This window comes from Oncorhynchus mykiss, chromosome 10 (genome assembly GCF_013265735.2).
Source record: "Oncorhynchus mykiss isolate Arlee chromosome 10, USDA_OmykA_1.1, whole genome shotgun sequence".
NCBI classification, from domain to species: domain Eukaryota; kingdom Metazoa; phylum Chordata; class Actinopteri; order Salmoniformes; family Salmonidae; genus Oncorhynchus; species Oncorhynchus mykiss.
The window spans coordinates 11,816,696-11,834,164 of NC_048574.1; the positions used below are offsets into that span (position 1 = coordinate 11,816,696).

Genomic DNA, 17,469 nt, shown 5'->3' on the forward strand with positions numbered 1-17,469 from the left:
AACCAAGAGTCAAGACTAAACCGATTCACCTTGGTGGTGTGTAGACTGGTTTTATATTATTCTTAAAGATTTCACACAAACCAGAAACAAATGCAACAACATGTCTGTGAAACTATATATTCACAGTATTATGGATGAATTGAGGTTTATTTGGTAGCATTTCGTAGTGTGACTGATTGACTAATTGCATTAGTACTGTACAAAGTTAGAGGTGCGATATTTGATAGATTCCCCCGCTCCCCCTACCTCGGGCTTCCAGTGTGGAGACCTTAGGTCAACCTATCCCCGCCCCCCTCCCCATCTCGTACTTTTGAGTGGGAGACCTTCCCAGGCAGTAGCCTGCCTAGCTCACAAACTAGAACCATGGCGCCCACTCCGACAAGGTTAATTGACCCACTGTCCCACACGGTGACATAATATCATTGACGTGATGTGCAAATGGCCGATAGAAAATCGATCGCACAAATGTCACCACTCCCCAAAAAATTGTGCGGGCAGCCCTGTGCCGGCCCCGGCAAGATGCCGCCCTGGGCGGCTGCCTATGTCGCCTATACCTAAATCCGCCACTGCATCCCATAATCTGCAAACAATATCATAACTATTATCATGCACCAACAGAGCCCTTCCGCCTTTCTCTCGCTCTTTCTGATGTTCAATTTCTCTCTCTCCCTTATCCTTCCTCCCTCCCGCATGTGTGCCCCTCTCCCGCTGTCCGCAAGAGCTGCTTACAGAGAGCAAACATATTGGTATGGCCATGCTGATTCCTTTATCTGTCTCGCTGCAGGAACAAAGTGTTGATGCTGCATTCGGGGGAGAGTGGTCCGGCGGTAGATAAACGGAGAAATCAGAGCTCCAGGACACCAATAATGAGCAAAATTAGCACTGCATCCACTCTCCCTCAGCAAACAATTGACCGCCTAATTCATGGCCAGCTTTTCCCACACAGAAACCAACCTCTTTTGAGACTGGGGGATGTCAAAGTAAGAAAGGCTCAGGTCATTTTTAAAGGGAGAGCAGATTGATGGGTGTCAGATCAATATGCTGTATTAGACGTAAATCCCCTTATCATGTCACCGCTGGCTCGGCGTCTCTGCCTGCCGCTCAGATCTATGCTCGGAGATGCTTATCTTAAAGGGCATGTGAAGGAGGGAACAGGGGAAATGTGTGTCCAGCAGCAGCATCACTCATATCCCACCAGGGAGGGAAGGAATCTCTCTCTGGCTACTGATGGATCTGTCCCCAACACTGGCTCTGAGCGTGTGTGTGTGTGTGTATGTGTGTGTGTGTGTGTGTGTGTGTATACACTGTAAACAAAATCAGGGATGACTAGATAGGGAACAAGTAGTCTCTCTATTTCTTTACTAAGGTAGGCCTGGATTTCAACACAATGTCTTCTGTAATTAGTCTGACCAGGCTCCCAGCTAGTTGCAAACAGCCTGATATTTGAAAGATATCAGTCGAGCATCCTGAGAGTATATACAGTACAGAGCAGTAGACTAGAAGTTTTGTTTGCACACTTCCTGACACTTTTAAAATGGGGCACATTTTTCTATGACTGCCTGGCTTTTAAGCTCGATCAAATTATTTTATAGCAATGCTGTCGTTCCTTCCCAGGAATTGTTTAGAAAATACGGATTTTGCGTCTGGTCATGCCAGCTCACTGAGACTAAAATGTCATATCTTGATGACATGCAGGTATGATAGCAGAAAACAACGCGCTGAAAGAGTTCCTAATGTTTTGTACAGTCAGTGTATATAAAGCCTTTCCTGTGAATAAATATGATAACATTAATATGATAATATAATACTGGTGATGATGCCAGTCTGTTCTCACCACGTGGGCCAAACGCAGGCCTTGAGATTCAAAGGCAGCTAGAGACAGTCTGGAAATCAATGGAGCCATTCCCAGGGGTCTCATTAGGGCTGGGGGAACGAAACGGCATTGTGGATATGGGACACAAACGCTGGAGCGAGCCTCCAAATATGCCCTAACTATGCTAATTCAAGTCGCAATTAAGCCATGTGTTTTTCAGCTTATCGGCTGTGACTTAGAGACGTTTGTGCATATGCTAGCTCACCACAACTTAAGACGGAGAGAGAGAGAGCCTCAATGAGCTTGGCGACATCAATGCAATTTCATACAGAGGCTGTAAGCTACAGTAGCTCATTTAATTCTCACTTTTTAGCACAGCCCTGTGTTCTTGACGAACTTAATGGCATTAAATGTGACGTGTGCGTCAGCTCGGTTTACAGCGCTGAGCTGTGTGTGTGGTGGGTCACTAGGTACAACAGCTTTGGCTCGTTGTGGCTTTCTGCCTCGCGCCAGACTTGCTCTCACAGAATATCATTACATAGTTACGTCAGTGTGTTTCACACATCTGCTGTTTGTCAGGGCTTTAGCAGCGGGGCCGTGGATCTGACACACTGCATTTAGCTCCACATAGCACTCTACATGAAGCCTCCTCCTACACATATTAGTCATATTAAAGCCAATAAATACTACATATCATGGAGATAACATGTTTCTCACAACATCAGTGAAGCTTATGAATCTGCCTTATGAAACATAAATATATTGGTAAATTACTCTTAAATGTCAACCTGCAGTTGCCACATCCATTTTTGGACTTATAAATTAATGATGTGTAAAAAATAAAAATAAATAAAACCCATTGAGTATTGAAGAATATAATTTATAAATGCATTATTAGCTTAGTACAACTATCGTACCCCATCAAAACCCAACATTTACTCCAATGTTTATAAACAAAGCAAATGTAAACACCATATACCATTAAAAAAAACATTCAAACTATAATTTTGATATATATCATGGATGATCAGTCCTTGCATCCATAGCTCTGTCAATTAATTTGAGAGGGGTCCATTTCTCCATGCTCATCCCTACGGTTTTTACAGAAAGTGGTGGGGAAGACACATAGTCATTGTTTCAACTGCTGATTGTTACTTTAATGAAAACCACTAACATTGTTGTGGCGTTTCTGAGGGTTCAAAGGTTGGCCACTATGACGGACACAAAAGAACAACATAGATCTGTAGTCATGGTTACGGCAACGCATATACCTGTCAGCCCCTCACAGCTTGAGCAGGCACAGTGGATAGTTTAATGGCTCCAGCAATGTGCTTAGATGTTGCATCTACTGTGGGAGAAAAATCCAGCTCTTTGGTAATTTTCCATTACCCATGTTGGAGAGTCTCCGGTCGCCTAGTAATCCCATACTATTTCCTTTGGAAGTAGGAAGAAGAAGCAGTATAAGACTAAGCGCAGGAGTGGTCCAAAACAGAGTTAAACATTAGACATAATGAAATAGAACTACAGTATTTGTAATACATGTATTATTCCTTATAGAGGACCTGTGGGTGCACCACCAATATAATCTAACCTAAGCCAGATGTGGGCGTACACAAGCCAGAATTAAGTCACAAAGATAATAGTGGCGTGTGGCCAAGGGGAGTTAATCATCTACATGAGAAGGAGGGAACATGTCTGGTGGAAATACTGATGTTCTGAACAAGAAGGGCAGTTCCTCCATGGAGTTGCTCGGCTTTGTTACTTTCTGTAATAAAGTCTATTTGAGTTCACAAGCTCCTGTATCTGAGAAATATTTGACTCAATATTTCCACTACACTATCAGCCTCTTTCAGGCAGGCCTCAAAACCATAGAAACCACGAGCAGGACTGTCAATAACCCAATTCACTGTAGCATGAAAGACAACATGGAAATTACGAGTATGTAGCAGCTCAGATGTACCAGGTGCAAAACAACGCGGGCATCAACCTAATTGTGTTTGGCAGAGTCTCGTGTTGAAATTGCACAGCTTGTACATATGGCAGAAAGTTCCTCTCCCTGATTTGGTGACAACATTATTTTTAAAACCTTGAGTAACTAATTTTTTGGTTGAATACCCCTCCATAGTGAATTTACTGGTGAATGACTAGCCATCGGGTTCGGTTTATGACTGTCCATTTGCAGCAATCAGCCAGCTAAGATCAAAACCCTTCTGCTCCTATCCTAGGTGTTAAAGGCAGATGCTGCTCTGTCATAAACGCACGGTGTGACCGGCAGCCAGAGACGGATGGCTGGGAGCAGACGCCGCTTCCTTTTAGTGGTGTTTAGAAACAGCAGGTCTTTATAGGGACTGGAGTGGAGCCCTACTCTTATTCTGCCAGATGTTGCCTCTTATTCAGCATTCTGGGCCTTGGCCATCTCTGTCTCTGTGTGTCTGTGTGTCTGTGTGTCTGTGTGTCTCTGTGTCTGTGTGTCTCTGTGTCTGTGTGTCTCTGTGTCTCTGTGTCTGTGTGTCTCTGTGTCTGTGTGTCTCTCTCTCTCTCTCTCTCTCTCTCTCTCTCTCTCTCTCTCTCTCTCTCTCTCTCTCTCTCTCTCTCTCTCTCTCTCTCTCTCTCTCTCTCTCTCTCTCTCTCTCTCTCTCTCTCTCTCTCTCTCTCTCTCTCTCTCTCTCTCTCTCTCTCTCTCTCTCTCTCTCTCTCTCTCTCTCTCTCTCTCTCTCTCTCTCTCTCTCTCTCTCTCTCTCTCTCTCTCTCTCTCTCTCTCTCTCTCTCTCTCTCTCTCTCTCTCTCTCTCTCTCTCTCTCTCTCTCTCTCTCTCTCTCTCTCTCTCTCTCTCTCTCTCTCTCTCTCTCTCTCTCTCTCTCTCTCTCTCTCTCTCTCTCTCTCTCTCTCTCTCTCTCTCTCTCTCTCTCTCTCTCTCTCTCTCTCTCTCTCTCTCTCTCTCTCTCTCTCTCTCTCTCTCTCTCAGCAGGTCCACTGTGCATCCAGTCTACCAGGATGGGCAAATCTTCAATCTCCTAATAGTCACTGCCATTACCTGAATCAGAGGTGAGGGAATCAATAGAGGCAGATGTCATGCTCTCCATTCCGCCACTGGGAAACGATGACATCAGTCATCCTTTTCAGGGGACCAATCTAATACAGCATTGTTTAATTTGTCTTTATTAATACATTGAATTTCTTAGACTTGGTTATGGACTTGGATATTTCCAACTCCTTCCATCATCTACCAACACAGTAATGATCAATCCAACAGCATTCAATCAATGTTGCTGCATCTTCTCAAATGATACATTTGATCTTCCATTCAATGACATGTTTTATTGCAGGTTTTAATGGACTTTGATGGAAGATGTGAATGGAAGGAAAATAACGTTGAAAGAAAAGCCAGGCGGTGCCCATTTAGCAAAATGAAAAAGGTCCCTGGAAATAATAATAACGACCACAGACATTCCTATTTCTATTTCAATGTGCAGTGCAGAAGCATCCTTTCCTAAATGTGAGTCGGTTCAAGAATTAATACTGTAAGTCTTTATCATTGTGGTTCACTGATGAAAGTTTGAAAAGTTCATGAAATACGGCTGACAATCCACTCTGCGAATGCCTATAATTAAATAAATCATTTTTGATAGATGAACAATTGCATATGATCGCCATTATGAGAATGGTATTACTCAGTTGAAAGAGCAGTGGACTGTGAACGCACACCTTAGATTGTACAGTATATATCATTAAACAGCCCACACATAGGACTAGGCTGTCATTAAAACATCCCTGGCTATAAAGTCACTATAAATCTGTTCTTAGAGTAAACAACTGTTCTGATGATGGATAAATGCCATCGGCCCAGTGCACTTTGACAAGATCAGCACTCCACACCAGTGTTGTTTTGGACAACCAACTACCAAGCCAATAAAGCTTTGATGAAGATGATGGATGTGTTCTATTTCTTTACTGTAAATCTTAACGTAGATATGTGAGGCTAAAGTTAAGTTGTGAATTAGCTGTGTGACATTTGCAACTTTTTTCATTAAAAGCCCAAAAGTACAGGATCCACTAAATGTCAAAAATGACATGAAAATAAATTGAGGGACAAGAGGTTGCCCCATGGAATGGAAATATTGTTTTTTCCCCACCTTATTTACAAACAACATATATGAGCCTGACACTATCAGGAAACGAGAGCGCCACTGCTAAGCTCTTCATTACACTTGTGTCACTATACGTTGACAAACAGGCCTTATGGAGAAAAAAAAAAGAACGTATTAATGGATTGACATATTATGATTGCCTATTCACCTGTAAAGATATACATGATATATATCACATATGTAAGTCTGTGCAAACCATTTCAATAACAGCTAAATGTTGAATGAATCCAAGCACACAGATACTAACACATTAACTTTGAAAAGTAATAAAGAACTTAGTTAGATAGCAGACTCCCTGCATGTCTCATTTGGTGGTCTCTGTGTTCAGCTCCACTAAACTGTGCATAGTCCTCAAAAGCTCTTATTCTAATCCACCAATTAATGTCTAGTCTGTGGGGTGGCCTCCAATGCCCTCAAAGGTATTCTACTGCTCCACTTCCCACCAAACTTCTCACAGCAGAATTCATTAGCATGTCAAGCACAGAGCCAATTATTTGGCATTAGAGTGTCTGGCTAAAGGGCTTACCTACAGTACATGAACTTGTCAAATCACACTTGCATCAACCCAAACTAGCGTTGCATAGGGAGGTTATATTATTGGAAACTTTCTAAGTTTACCAGTAAACTACCCAGTAAACTACTCAGTAAACTACCCAGTAAACTACCCAGTAAACTACTCAGTAAACTACCCAGTAAACTACTCAGTAAACTACCCAGTAAACTACCCAGTAAACTACTCAGTAAACTACCCAGTAAACTACCCAGTAAACTACCCAGTAAACTACCCAGTAAACTACTCAGTAAACTACCCAGTAAACTACTCAGTAAACTACCCAGTAAACTACTAAAATAAAATGAATGACAAAGCTGTAAAACATTATTCTGAATATAAACCATCAACTAAGTGAATACCATTGTTGTTTAATATGAGGGTTTCTGCATGAAATATCCTTGATTTATTTTTTTAAACGCACTTTAGTTTATTTTGCTATGTCAATATGTCTTTGTTTTGAATGTTTTGCCGCCAAACTGGTAACAGTTGTGAAAAAGGAAAATAGTTGGAAAAGGTGCAGAGTTAATTGGAAATAATGGCATTGATGATTAGATGTTTTTTTTTTTATTAATTAGGCTACTTTCTCTTGTTTTTCATATGGTCTATCCTATAAAAACTCATGGACCTTATGGACATATAATATGAATAATAAATAGGTATTCCTTTTTGAAAAGTTAAAGTATAAATTACCAAAATTACCATAGACTGCCATAGAGTACTTGTTAATTACCAAAATTACCATAGACTGCCATAGATTACTTGTTAATTACCAAAATGATAGAAGATTCCTGTAACTACCTCATCCCCATATTGTTTTTATTTACTTTTCTGCTCTTTTGCACACCAGTATTTTTACTTGCACATCACCATCTGCTCATCTATCACTCCAGTGTTAATTTGCTAAATTGTAATCACTTCGCTACTATGGCCTATTTATTGCCTTACCTCCTAATGCCATTTGCACACACTGTATATAGACTTTCTTTTTTTTCTATTGTGTTATTAACTGTATGCTTGGTTATTTCATGTGTAACTCTGTGTTGTTGTTTGTATCACACTGCTTTGCTTTATCTTGGCCAGGTCGTTTTTCTGGAGGCTTTAAGAGTGGGCTCTTTAAACATTAATGGGGGAAGAGACAGGAATAGGAGGGCTGTAGTGTATGAGTTTAGTAAGATACAGGAATAGGAGGGCTGTAGTGTATGAGTTTAGTAAGAGACAGGAATAGGAAGCTGTAGTGTATACGTTTAGTAAAATATAGGAATAGGAGGGCTCTAGTGTATGAGTTTAGTAAGAGACAGAAATAGGAGGGCTGTAGTGTGTAAGTTTAGTAAGAGACAGGAATAGGAGGGCTGTAGTGTGTAAGTTTAGTAAGAGACAGGAATAGGAGGGCTCTAGTGTATGAGTTTAGTAAGAGACAGGAATAGGGGGGCTGTAGTGTATGAGTTTAGTAAGAGACAGGAATGGGAGGGCTGTAGTGTATGAGTTTAGTAAGAGACAGGAATAGGAGGGCTGTAAAGTGTATAAGTTTAGTAAGACACAGGAATAGGAGGGCTGTAGTGTATAAGTTTAGTAAGAGACAGGAATAGGAGGGCTCTAGTGTATGAGTTTAGTAAGAGACAGGAATAGGAGGGCTGTAGCGTATGAGTTTAGTAAGAGACAGGAATAGGAGGGCTCTAGTGTATGAGTTTAGTAAGAGACAGGAATAGGAGGGCTCTAGTGTATGAGTTTAGTAAGAGACAGGAATAGGAGGGCTGTTGTGTATGAGTTTAGTAGGAGACAGGAATAGGAAGCTGTAGTGTATGAGTTTAGTAAGAGACAGGAATAGGAGCGCTCTAGTGTATGAGTTTAGTAAGAGAGGAATAGGAGGGCTGTAATGTATAAGTTTAGTAAGAGACAGGAATAGGAAGCTGTAGTGTATGAGTTTAGTAAGAGACAGGAATAGGAGGGCTGTAGTGTATGAGTTTAGTAAGAGACAGGAATAGGAAGCTGTAGTGTATGAGTGTGTTAAGAGACAGGAATAGGAGGGCTGTAGTGTATAAGTTTAGTAGGAAACAGGAATAGGAGGGAGGTAGTGTATACGTTTAGTAAGAGACAGGAATAGGAAGCTGTAGTGTATAAGTTTAGTAAGAGACAGGAATAGGAGGGCTGTAGTGTATAAGTTTAGTAAGAGACAGGAATAGGAGGGCTCTAGTGTATGAGTTTAGTAAGAGACAGGAATAGGAGGGCTCTAATGTATGAGTTTAGTAAGAGACAGGAATAGGAGGGCTGTAGTGTATGAGTTTAGTAGGAGACAGGAATAGGAAGCTGTAGTATATGAGTTTAGTAAGAGACAGGAATAGGAGCGCTCTAGTGTATGAGTTTAGTAAGAGAGGAATAGGAGGGCTGTAATGTATAAGTTTAGTAAGAGACAGGAATAGGAAGCTGTAGTGTATGAGTTTAGTAAGAGACAGGAATAGGAGGGCTGTAGTGTATAAGTTTAGTAGGAAACAGGAATAGGAGGGCTCTAGTGTATGAGTTTGGTAAGAGACAGGAATAGGAGGGCTGTAGTGTATAAGTTTATTAGGAGACAGGAATAGGAGGGCTGTAGTGTATGAGTTTAGTAAGAGACAGGAATAGGAAGCTGTAGTGTATAAGTTTAGTAAGAGACAGGAGTAGGAGGGCTGTAGTGTATGAGTTTAGTAAGAGAAAGGAATAGGAGGGCTGTAATGTATAAGTTTAGTAAAAGACAGGAGTAGGAGGGCTCTAGTGTATGAGTTTAGTAAGAGACAGGAATAGGGGGGCTGTAGTGTACGAGTTTAGTAAGAGACAGGAATAGGGGGGCTGTAGTGTATGAGTTTAGTAAGAGACAGGAATAGGAGGGCTCTAGTGTAGTGTATGAGTTTAGTAGGAGACAGGAATAGGAGGGCTGTAGTGTATGAGTTTAGTAAGAGACAGGAATAGGGGGGCTGTAGTGTATGAGTTTAGTAAGAGACAGGAATATGAGGGCTGTAGTGTGTAAGTTTAGTAAGAGAAAGGAATAGGAGGGCTGTAATGTATAAGTTTAGTAAGAGACAGGAGTAGGAGGGCTCTAATGTATGAGTTTAGTAAGAGACAGGAATAGGGGGGCTGTAGTGTATGAGTTTAGTAAGAGACAGGAATAGGAGGGCTCTAGTGTATGAGTTTAGTAAGAGACAGGAATAGGAGGGCTCTAGTGTATGAGTTTAGTAAGAGACAGGAATAGGAGGGCTGTTGTGTATGAGTTTAGTAGGAGACAGGAATAGGAAGCTGTAGTGTATGAGTTTAGTAAGAGACAGGAATAGGAGCGCTCTAGTGTATGAGTTTAGTAAGAGAGGAATAGGAGGGCTGTAATGTATAAGTTTAGTAAGAGACAGGAATAGGAAGCTGTAGTGTATGAGTTTAGTAAGAGACAGGAATAGGAGGGCTGTAGTGTATGAGTTTAGTAAGAGACAGGAATAGGAAGCTGTAGTGTATGAGTTTGTTAAGAGACAGGAATAGGAGGGCTGTAGTGTATAAGTTTAGTAGGAAACAGGAATAGGAGGGAGGTAGTGTATACGTTTAGTAAGAGACAGGAATAGGAAGCTGTAGTGTATAAGTTTAGTAAGAGACAGGAATAGGAGGGCTCTAGTGTATGAGTTTAGTAAGAGACAGGAATAGGAGGGCTGTAGCGTATGAGTTTAGTAAGAGAAGGGAATAGGAGGGCTGTAGCGTATGAGTTTAGTAAGAGAGGAATAGGAGGGCTGTAATGTATAAGTTTAGTAAGAGACAGGAATAGGAAGCTGTAGTGTATGAGTTTAGTAAGAGACAGGAATAGGAGGGCTGTAGTGTATAAGTTTAGTAGGAAACAGGAATAGGAGGGCTCTAGTGTATGAGTTTGGTAAGAGACAGGAATAGGAGGGCTGTAGTGTATAAGTTTATTAGGAGACAGGAATAGGAGGGCTGTAGTGTATGAGTTTAGTAAGAGACAGGAATAGGAAGCTGTAGTGTATAAGTTTAGTAAGAGACAGGAGTAGGAGGGCTGTAGTGTATGAGTTTAGTTAGAGAAAGGAATAGGAGGGCTGTAATGTATAAGTTTAGTAAGAGACAGGAGTAGGAGGGCTCTAGTGTATGAGTTTAGTAAGAGACAGGAATAGGAAGCTGTAGTGTATGAGTTTAGTAAGAGACAGGAATAGGGGGGCTGTAGTGTATGAGTTTAGTAAGAGACAGGAATAGGAGGGCTCTAGTGTAGTGTATGAGTTTAGTAGGAGACAGGAATAGGAGGGCTGTAGTGTATGAGTTTAGTAAGAGACAGGAATAGGGGGGCTGTAGTGTATGAGTTTAGTAAGAGACAGGAATAGGAGGGCTGTAGTGTGTAAGTTTAGTAAGAGAAAGGAATAGGAGGGCTGTAATGTATAAGTTTAGTAAGAGACAGGAGTAGGAGGGCTCTAGTGTATGAGTTTAGTAAGAGACAGGAATAGGGGGGCTGTAGTGTATGAGTTTAGTAAGAGACAGGAATAGGAGGGCTGTAGTGTATGAGTTTAGTAAGAGACAGGAATAGGAGGGCTGTAAAGTGTATACGTTTAGTAAGAGACAGGAATAGGAGGGCTGTAGTGTATAAGTTTAGTAAGAGACAGGAATAGGAAGCTGTAGTGTATGAGTTTGTTAAGAGACAGGAATAGGAGGGCTGTAGTGTATAAGTTTAGTAGGAAACAGGAATAGGAGGGAGGTAGTGTATACGTTTAGTAAGAGACAGGAATAGGAAGCTGTAGTGTATAAGTTTAGTAAGAGACAGGAATAGGAGGGCTGTAGTGTATAAGTTTAGTAAGAGACAGGAATAGGAGGGCTCTAGTGTATGAGTTTAGTAAGAGACAGGAATAGGAGGGCTCTAGTGTATGAGTTTAGTAAGAGACAGGAATAGGAGGGCTGTAGCGTATGAGTTTAGTAAGAGAAGGGAATAGGAGGGCTGTAGCGTATGAGTTTAGTAAGAGAGGAATAGGAGGGCTGTAATGTATAAGTTTAGTAAGAGACAGGAATAGGAAGCTGTAGTGTATGAGTTTAGTAAGAGACAGGAATAGGAGGGCTGTAGTGTATAAGTTTAGTAGGAAACAGGAATAGGAGGGCTCTAGTGTATGAGTTTGGTAAGAGACAGGAATAGGAGGGCTGTAGTGTATAAGTTTATTAGGAGACAGGAATAGGAGGGCTGTAGTGTATGAGTTTAGTAAGAGACAGGAATAGGAAGCTGTAGTGTATAAGTTTAGTAAGAGACAGGAGTAGGAGGGCTGTAGTGTATGAGTTTAGTTAGAGAAAGGAATAGGAGGGCTGTAATGTATAAGTTTAGTAAGAGACAGGAGTAGGAGGGCTCTAGTGTATGAGTTTAGTAAGAGACAGGAATAGGAAGCTGTAGTGTATGAGTTTAGTAAGAGACAGGAATAGGGGGGCTGTAGTGTATGAGTTTAGTAAGAGACAGGAATAGGAGGGCTCTAGTGTAGTGTATGAGTTTAGTAGGAGACAGGAATAGGAGGGCTGTAGTGTATGAGTTTAGTAAGAGACAGGAATAGGGGGGCTGTAGTGTATGAGTTTAGTAAGAGACAGGAATAGGAGGGCTGTAGTGTGTAAGTTTAGTAAGAGAAAGGAATAGGAGGGCTGTAATGTATAAGTTTAGTAAGAGACAGGAGTAGGAGGGCTGTAGTGTATGAGTTTAGTAAGAGACAGGAATAGGAGGGCTGTAAAGTGTATACGTTTAGTAAGAGACAGGAATAGGAGGGCTGTAGTGTATGAGTTTAGTAAGAGACAGGAATAGGGGGGCTGTAGTGTATGAGTTTAGTAAGAGACAGGAATAGGAGGGCTGTAGTGTATGAGTTTAGTAAGAGACAGGAATAGGGGGGCTGTAGTGTATGAGTTTAGTAAGAGACAGGAATAGGAGGGCTGTAGTGTATGAGTTTAGTAAGAGACAGGAATAGGAGGGCTGTAAAGTGTATACGTTTAGTAAGAGACAGGAATAGGAGGGCTGTAGTGTATAAGTTTAGTAAGAGACAGGAATAGGAAGCTGTAGTGTATGAGTTTGTTAAGAGACAGGAATAGGAGGGCTGTAGTGTATAAGTTTAGTAGGAAACAGGAATAGGAGGGCGGTAGTGTATACGTTTAGTAAGAGACAGGAATAGGAAGCTGTAGTGTATGAGTTTAGTAAGAGACAGGAATAGAGGGGCTCTAGTGTATGAGTTTAGTAAGAGACAGGAATAGGAGGGCTGTAGCGTATGAGTTTAGTAAGAGACAGGAATAGGAGGGCTCTAGTGTATGAGTTTAGTAAGAGACAGGAATAGGAGGGCTCTAGTGTATGAGTTTAGTAAGAGACAGTACTAGGAGGGCTGTAGTGTATGAGTTTAGTAGGAGACAGGAATAGGAAGCTGTAGTGTATGAGTTTAGTAAGAGACAGGAATAGGAGCGCTCTAGTGTATTAGTTTAGTAAGAGAGGAATAGGAGGGCTGTAATGTATAAGTTTAGTAAGAGACAGGAATAGGAAGCTGTAGTGTATGAGTTTAGTAAGAGACAGGAATAGGGGGGCTGTAGTGTATGAGTTTAGTAAGAGACAGGAATAGGAGGGCTGTAGTGTATGAGTTTAGTAAGAGACAGGAATAGGAGGGCTGTAAGTGTATACGTTTAGTAAGAGACTGGAATAGGAGGGCTGTAGTGTATAAGTTTAGTAAGAGACAGGAATAGGAGGGCTGTAGTGTATAAGTTTAGTAAGAGACAGGAATAGGAGGGCTCTAGTGTATAAGTTTAGTAAGAGACAGGAATAGGAGGGCTCTAGTGTATAAGTTTAGTAAGAGACAGGAATAGGAGGGCTCTAGTGTATAAGTTTAGTAAGAGACAGGAATAGGAGGGCTCTAGTGTATAAGTTTAGTAAGAGACAGGAATAGGAGGGCTGTAGTGTATGAGTTTAGTAAGAGACAGGAATAGGAGGGCTCTAGTGTATGAGTTTAGTAGGAGACAGGAATATGAAGCTGTAGTGTATGAGTTTAGTAAGAGAAAGGAATAGGAGCGCTCTAGTGTATGTGTTTAGTAAGAGAGGAATAGGAGGGCTGTAATGTATAAGTTTAGTAAGAGACAGGAATAGGAAACTGTAGTGTATGAGTTTAGTAAGAGACAGGAATAGGGGGGCTGTAGTGTATAAGTTTAGTAAGAGACAGGAATAGGAGCGCTGTAGTGTATAGGTTTAGTAGGCGTAAACGTTTAAATTTGGTGGTCCTACAAGAGACACACAGTGATGGTGGTAATGAGGTAGTGTGGGGCACGGAGTGGGAGCGGGAATATTTCCAATGTAAGTGCAGGAGAAGCAGATTCTGTTCTCACCATGTCTAGATCTTAAAGTAATATCTACCTCAGAGGTTGAGAAGGGGCAGGTGTTTTTTTCTGCATTTGTTTGTTCATTTCTATGCTCCCAGCAGGGGGGCTGACCGGGTGCAGCTTTTTGAAAAGCTTAGACAGGTCCTGCTGCAGTATGACAGGAATAGCTGTATTGTAATTGAGGGGGGGTGGGGACTGTAACTGTACGACAGATTACATACTAGATAGGAACTGAGAGGAAGCTCATCCACAGTCGGGGGTGGTCTTAACCAACATGTTGAAACAGCATGGACTAGTAGATATGTGGAGAGACAGAATCAGGGAGACAGGAGCTACACATGGTTGAAGGTGGTGGAGGGAAAGATTAGTGCAGCTAGACTAGACAGGATCTAAGGGGAGCTGTAAACAGGGTTCTGGGCTCCTAGTGGTTTATCAGGATCTATGTCAGTAAGGGGAGCTATAACAGGGTTCTGGGCTCCTAGTGGTTTATCAGGATCTATGTCAGTAAGGGGAGCTATAACAGGGTTCTGGGCTCCTAGTGGTTTATCAGGATCTATGTCAGTAAGGGGAGCTATAACAGGGTTCTGGGCTCCTAGTGGTTTATCAGGATCTATGTCAGTAAGGGGAGATATAACAGGGTTCTGGGCTCCCAGTGGTTTATCAGGATCTATGTCAGTAAGGGGAGCTATAACAGGGTTCTGGGCTCCCAGATCTGCTCTAGTGGCTTTTCAGACCATCACATGGTAACGATTGAGTATAGCTTGTCAGGTGTACCTCGTCCAAGGTTTTACTGTCACTTTAGTGCTAAATTATTGCATGATTCCCCTTTTTCTGATTGGTTTGGTGTCTTTTGGGAGAGTTGGAAAGGAAAGAAGGTTGAGTTTGAGAACCTAAGACAATGGTGGGAGGAAAACACACTGCCCATGGAACAGCTAGGATAAGGTCTACTATTCAGAATTTGGAGCAGGATATTAGAGACATTGAGAATAGCCTTATTGGGCAGCAGGACTTAGGGTCAGAGAGGGAGTTCAGGGCTAAGCGGACACAGCTGGGGTATTATTTTACAGGATCAGGTGAAGGGTACGCTCATTAGAGAACGGATGCTACCCTGACGGACATAGATGCTCCTAAAGCCGGAGAAGAAGTTGGCGCACCTTCTACTTGATGTGACCTTCACAGTCTCTGACGTCGGATCCAGCGGAGATGAGGAGGATGACTATGGATTCCTATGCAAATGTTTCTGTGGTGTATTTCGGGTGTCCTTTGAGAACTCTGAACTACCAGTCAGCTACCAGCAGGTAGTGCTGTCACTACTGCCGTAGAAGGGGGACTTAGTTCTATTGAAGAACAGGAGGAAGGTATCGTGCTCTGCTTGGATTACAAAATACTGTCCAAGTGTTTGGCAAATCGGCTGAAAGGTTGTTTGGAACCAATAGTTCACAGGGACCAGGCATACTGTGTGCCTGGGTTGGACAATAATGGGCAACTTATTTCTTTTGAGAGATGTGATAGACATCACTGGGATGCATGAAGGTCCGATTATAGGGAGATGGGCCAGAGCAGGATGTCCTAGTCTTCCTGGGGGGCTACAGTGGGGCAGAGCAGGATCTTCCTGGGGGGCTACAGTGGGGCAGAGCAGGATCTTCCTGGGGGGCTACAGTGGGGCAGAGCAGGATCTTCCTGGGGGGCTACAGTGGGCCAGAGCAGGATCTCCTCGTCTTCCTGGGGGGCTACAGTGGGCCAGAGCAGGATCTCCTCGTCTTCCTGGGGGGCTACAGTGGGCCAGAGCAGGATATCCTAGTCTTCCTGGGGGGTTACAGTGGGCCAGAGTAGGGATGAAGTTCCTAGGGTTGTTGGTGGAAACTGGGAGGGGCTGGTGGAGAAGGTTGTGGCTAAGTTGTCTAAATAGCAGTGGTTGTTGCCACTGATATCTTTCAGGGGAAGGGTCCTGTTCGCCTGGCCACAACAATTTTTTAGCACAGGCTGATGATATTGGATCCCCCACAGTGTCTTGTCAAGCAACTTCAGAGGTTACTGGTGGATTTATTTTGGTTTGGCCAACACTGGACACGTGCAGCAGTGTTAAACCTCCCTTTGTATGATGGGGGTCAAGGGCTGGTAGACATTGGATCCAGAGTTACAACGTTCCATCTACAAGCTGCACAGAGACTTCTGTAACAGCAGGTGGTGTCTTGGAGAGACACTGCTTGGGCTGTTCTGAGGAGAGCAAGAGACCTTGTTCCTGTTGGATCAGGAGCAGGTCGATATGTCAGCCATTACTCCGCTGTACCGTGCCGTGCTTTGGGCGTGGGGAAAGACTATCTGTTCACAGAGATGTTTCACGGCCAGGAGCAAGGATAATGGAGGAGCAACTGTTTCACAATCCACTCATCCAGACCTCTGTCAGCTTGCGGGCCAGGCTTGTGAGAGTGGGGTTTCCTAAGTTGGGTGACCTGCAAGAAGAGTCTGGGTGGAAATATGGCAGCGACATGGTGGAGGCTTCCTCCATAAAGTCAACCAGGCTGCTGCAGTAGGTGGTGGAGGGGTTCCGAGCTGCACTGACAGACTCGTTCAGAGAGCTGCTGGGGACTAGGCAGAGACTGAACCGTCTAACTACGAATGACACTGACCTACCTCCGTTCACCATTGCTGCCGCTGCAGGGGAATACCAGGAGGGTGAGGGAATGATGTTATCGTTTAAGACTCCGGAGCTGGAGTCCTTTTGCACAGCCAGCAAAAAAGCTCTGTATGCGGTGGCTGTGAAGGTGGCTCTGAGGGCAACAGGGTGGCCGGGGTTTTGGGACCGGGCTCTTCTCTGAGAGGATGTTGGCGCTACCTGTATAATCCTCCCATAGAGGAGCTTATTGCTGATCTACAGTGGAGGATTATTCACGGAGCTATCGCTACAAACAGATATGTGTCACACCTTGATCAATCAGTGGGGAGGAGGTGTCTTTTCTGTGGGGAGGAGTTTTTTTCTTATTCCAGGTTGGTAGGGATGTTTTCTGCGTCTTGGGGGGTGGTGCACAGGCCTAGGTTTGGGATTGACTGTGGACCTATATGTAGCAAATAGGCGTAGTGGATTACATGGGGGGCAAAGTTTCAATATGGAAGAAGAGGAAACATGAGATGCTGGGTGTGGGACGTAGGGACCCCAGAGCTGTGTTGCTGTGGCTGGTGCGGTCTCGGCTACAAGTGGATTATGTATATGGGGCGCTGGTGAACCGTCTGGGGAATTTTGTGGAGATGTGGGGTATCAGGGGGGTTCTATGTGCGGTGGGAGGGGGAGGCTTGGTTTTAACTTTCAAGTTTGTTCAAATTTAATTAAGTTTGTGTTTTAATGATGTAAGTATTTGTGCCAAGTGAAGGTATTTTTAAAATCATATCTCTCTCTCTCTCTCACCAGCAAGATCTCGCCAACGAGATCTCATGGTCTCATTTCAGTATTCAATGTTTGTCCAGGGAGGGTTAAAACAGGAATAAAAATATGATTAAATGTAGGCATTTATTCTGACGGGTTGTGGTAAGTAATAGGGTTTCGGATAGGATTAAAACAGAAAAATGAGTGCCTAGCACGGGGATTGAACCTGCGAATCTCGGAGCCGTAGCTCGCGGTTTAAGCACGCTCTATTGCA

The 17,469-nt window shown here is 43.0% G+C and overlaps 1 protein-coding gene across 1 annotated transcript in view; it reads right to left on the reverse strand.

Moving 5' to 3' along the window:
* The window catches only part of kctd16b (potassium channel tetramerization domain containing 16b), an 81,379-nt gene that overhangs the window by 29,501 nt on the left and 34,409 nt on the right, over window positions 1-17,469 (reverse strand). The gene's annotated exons all lie outside the window — the stretch shown is intronic.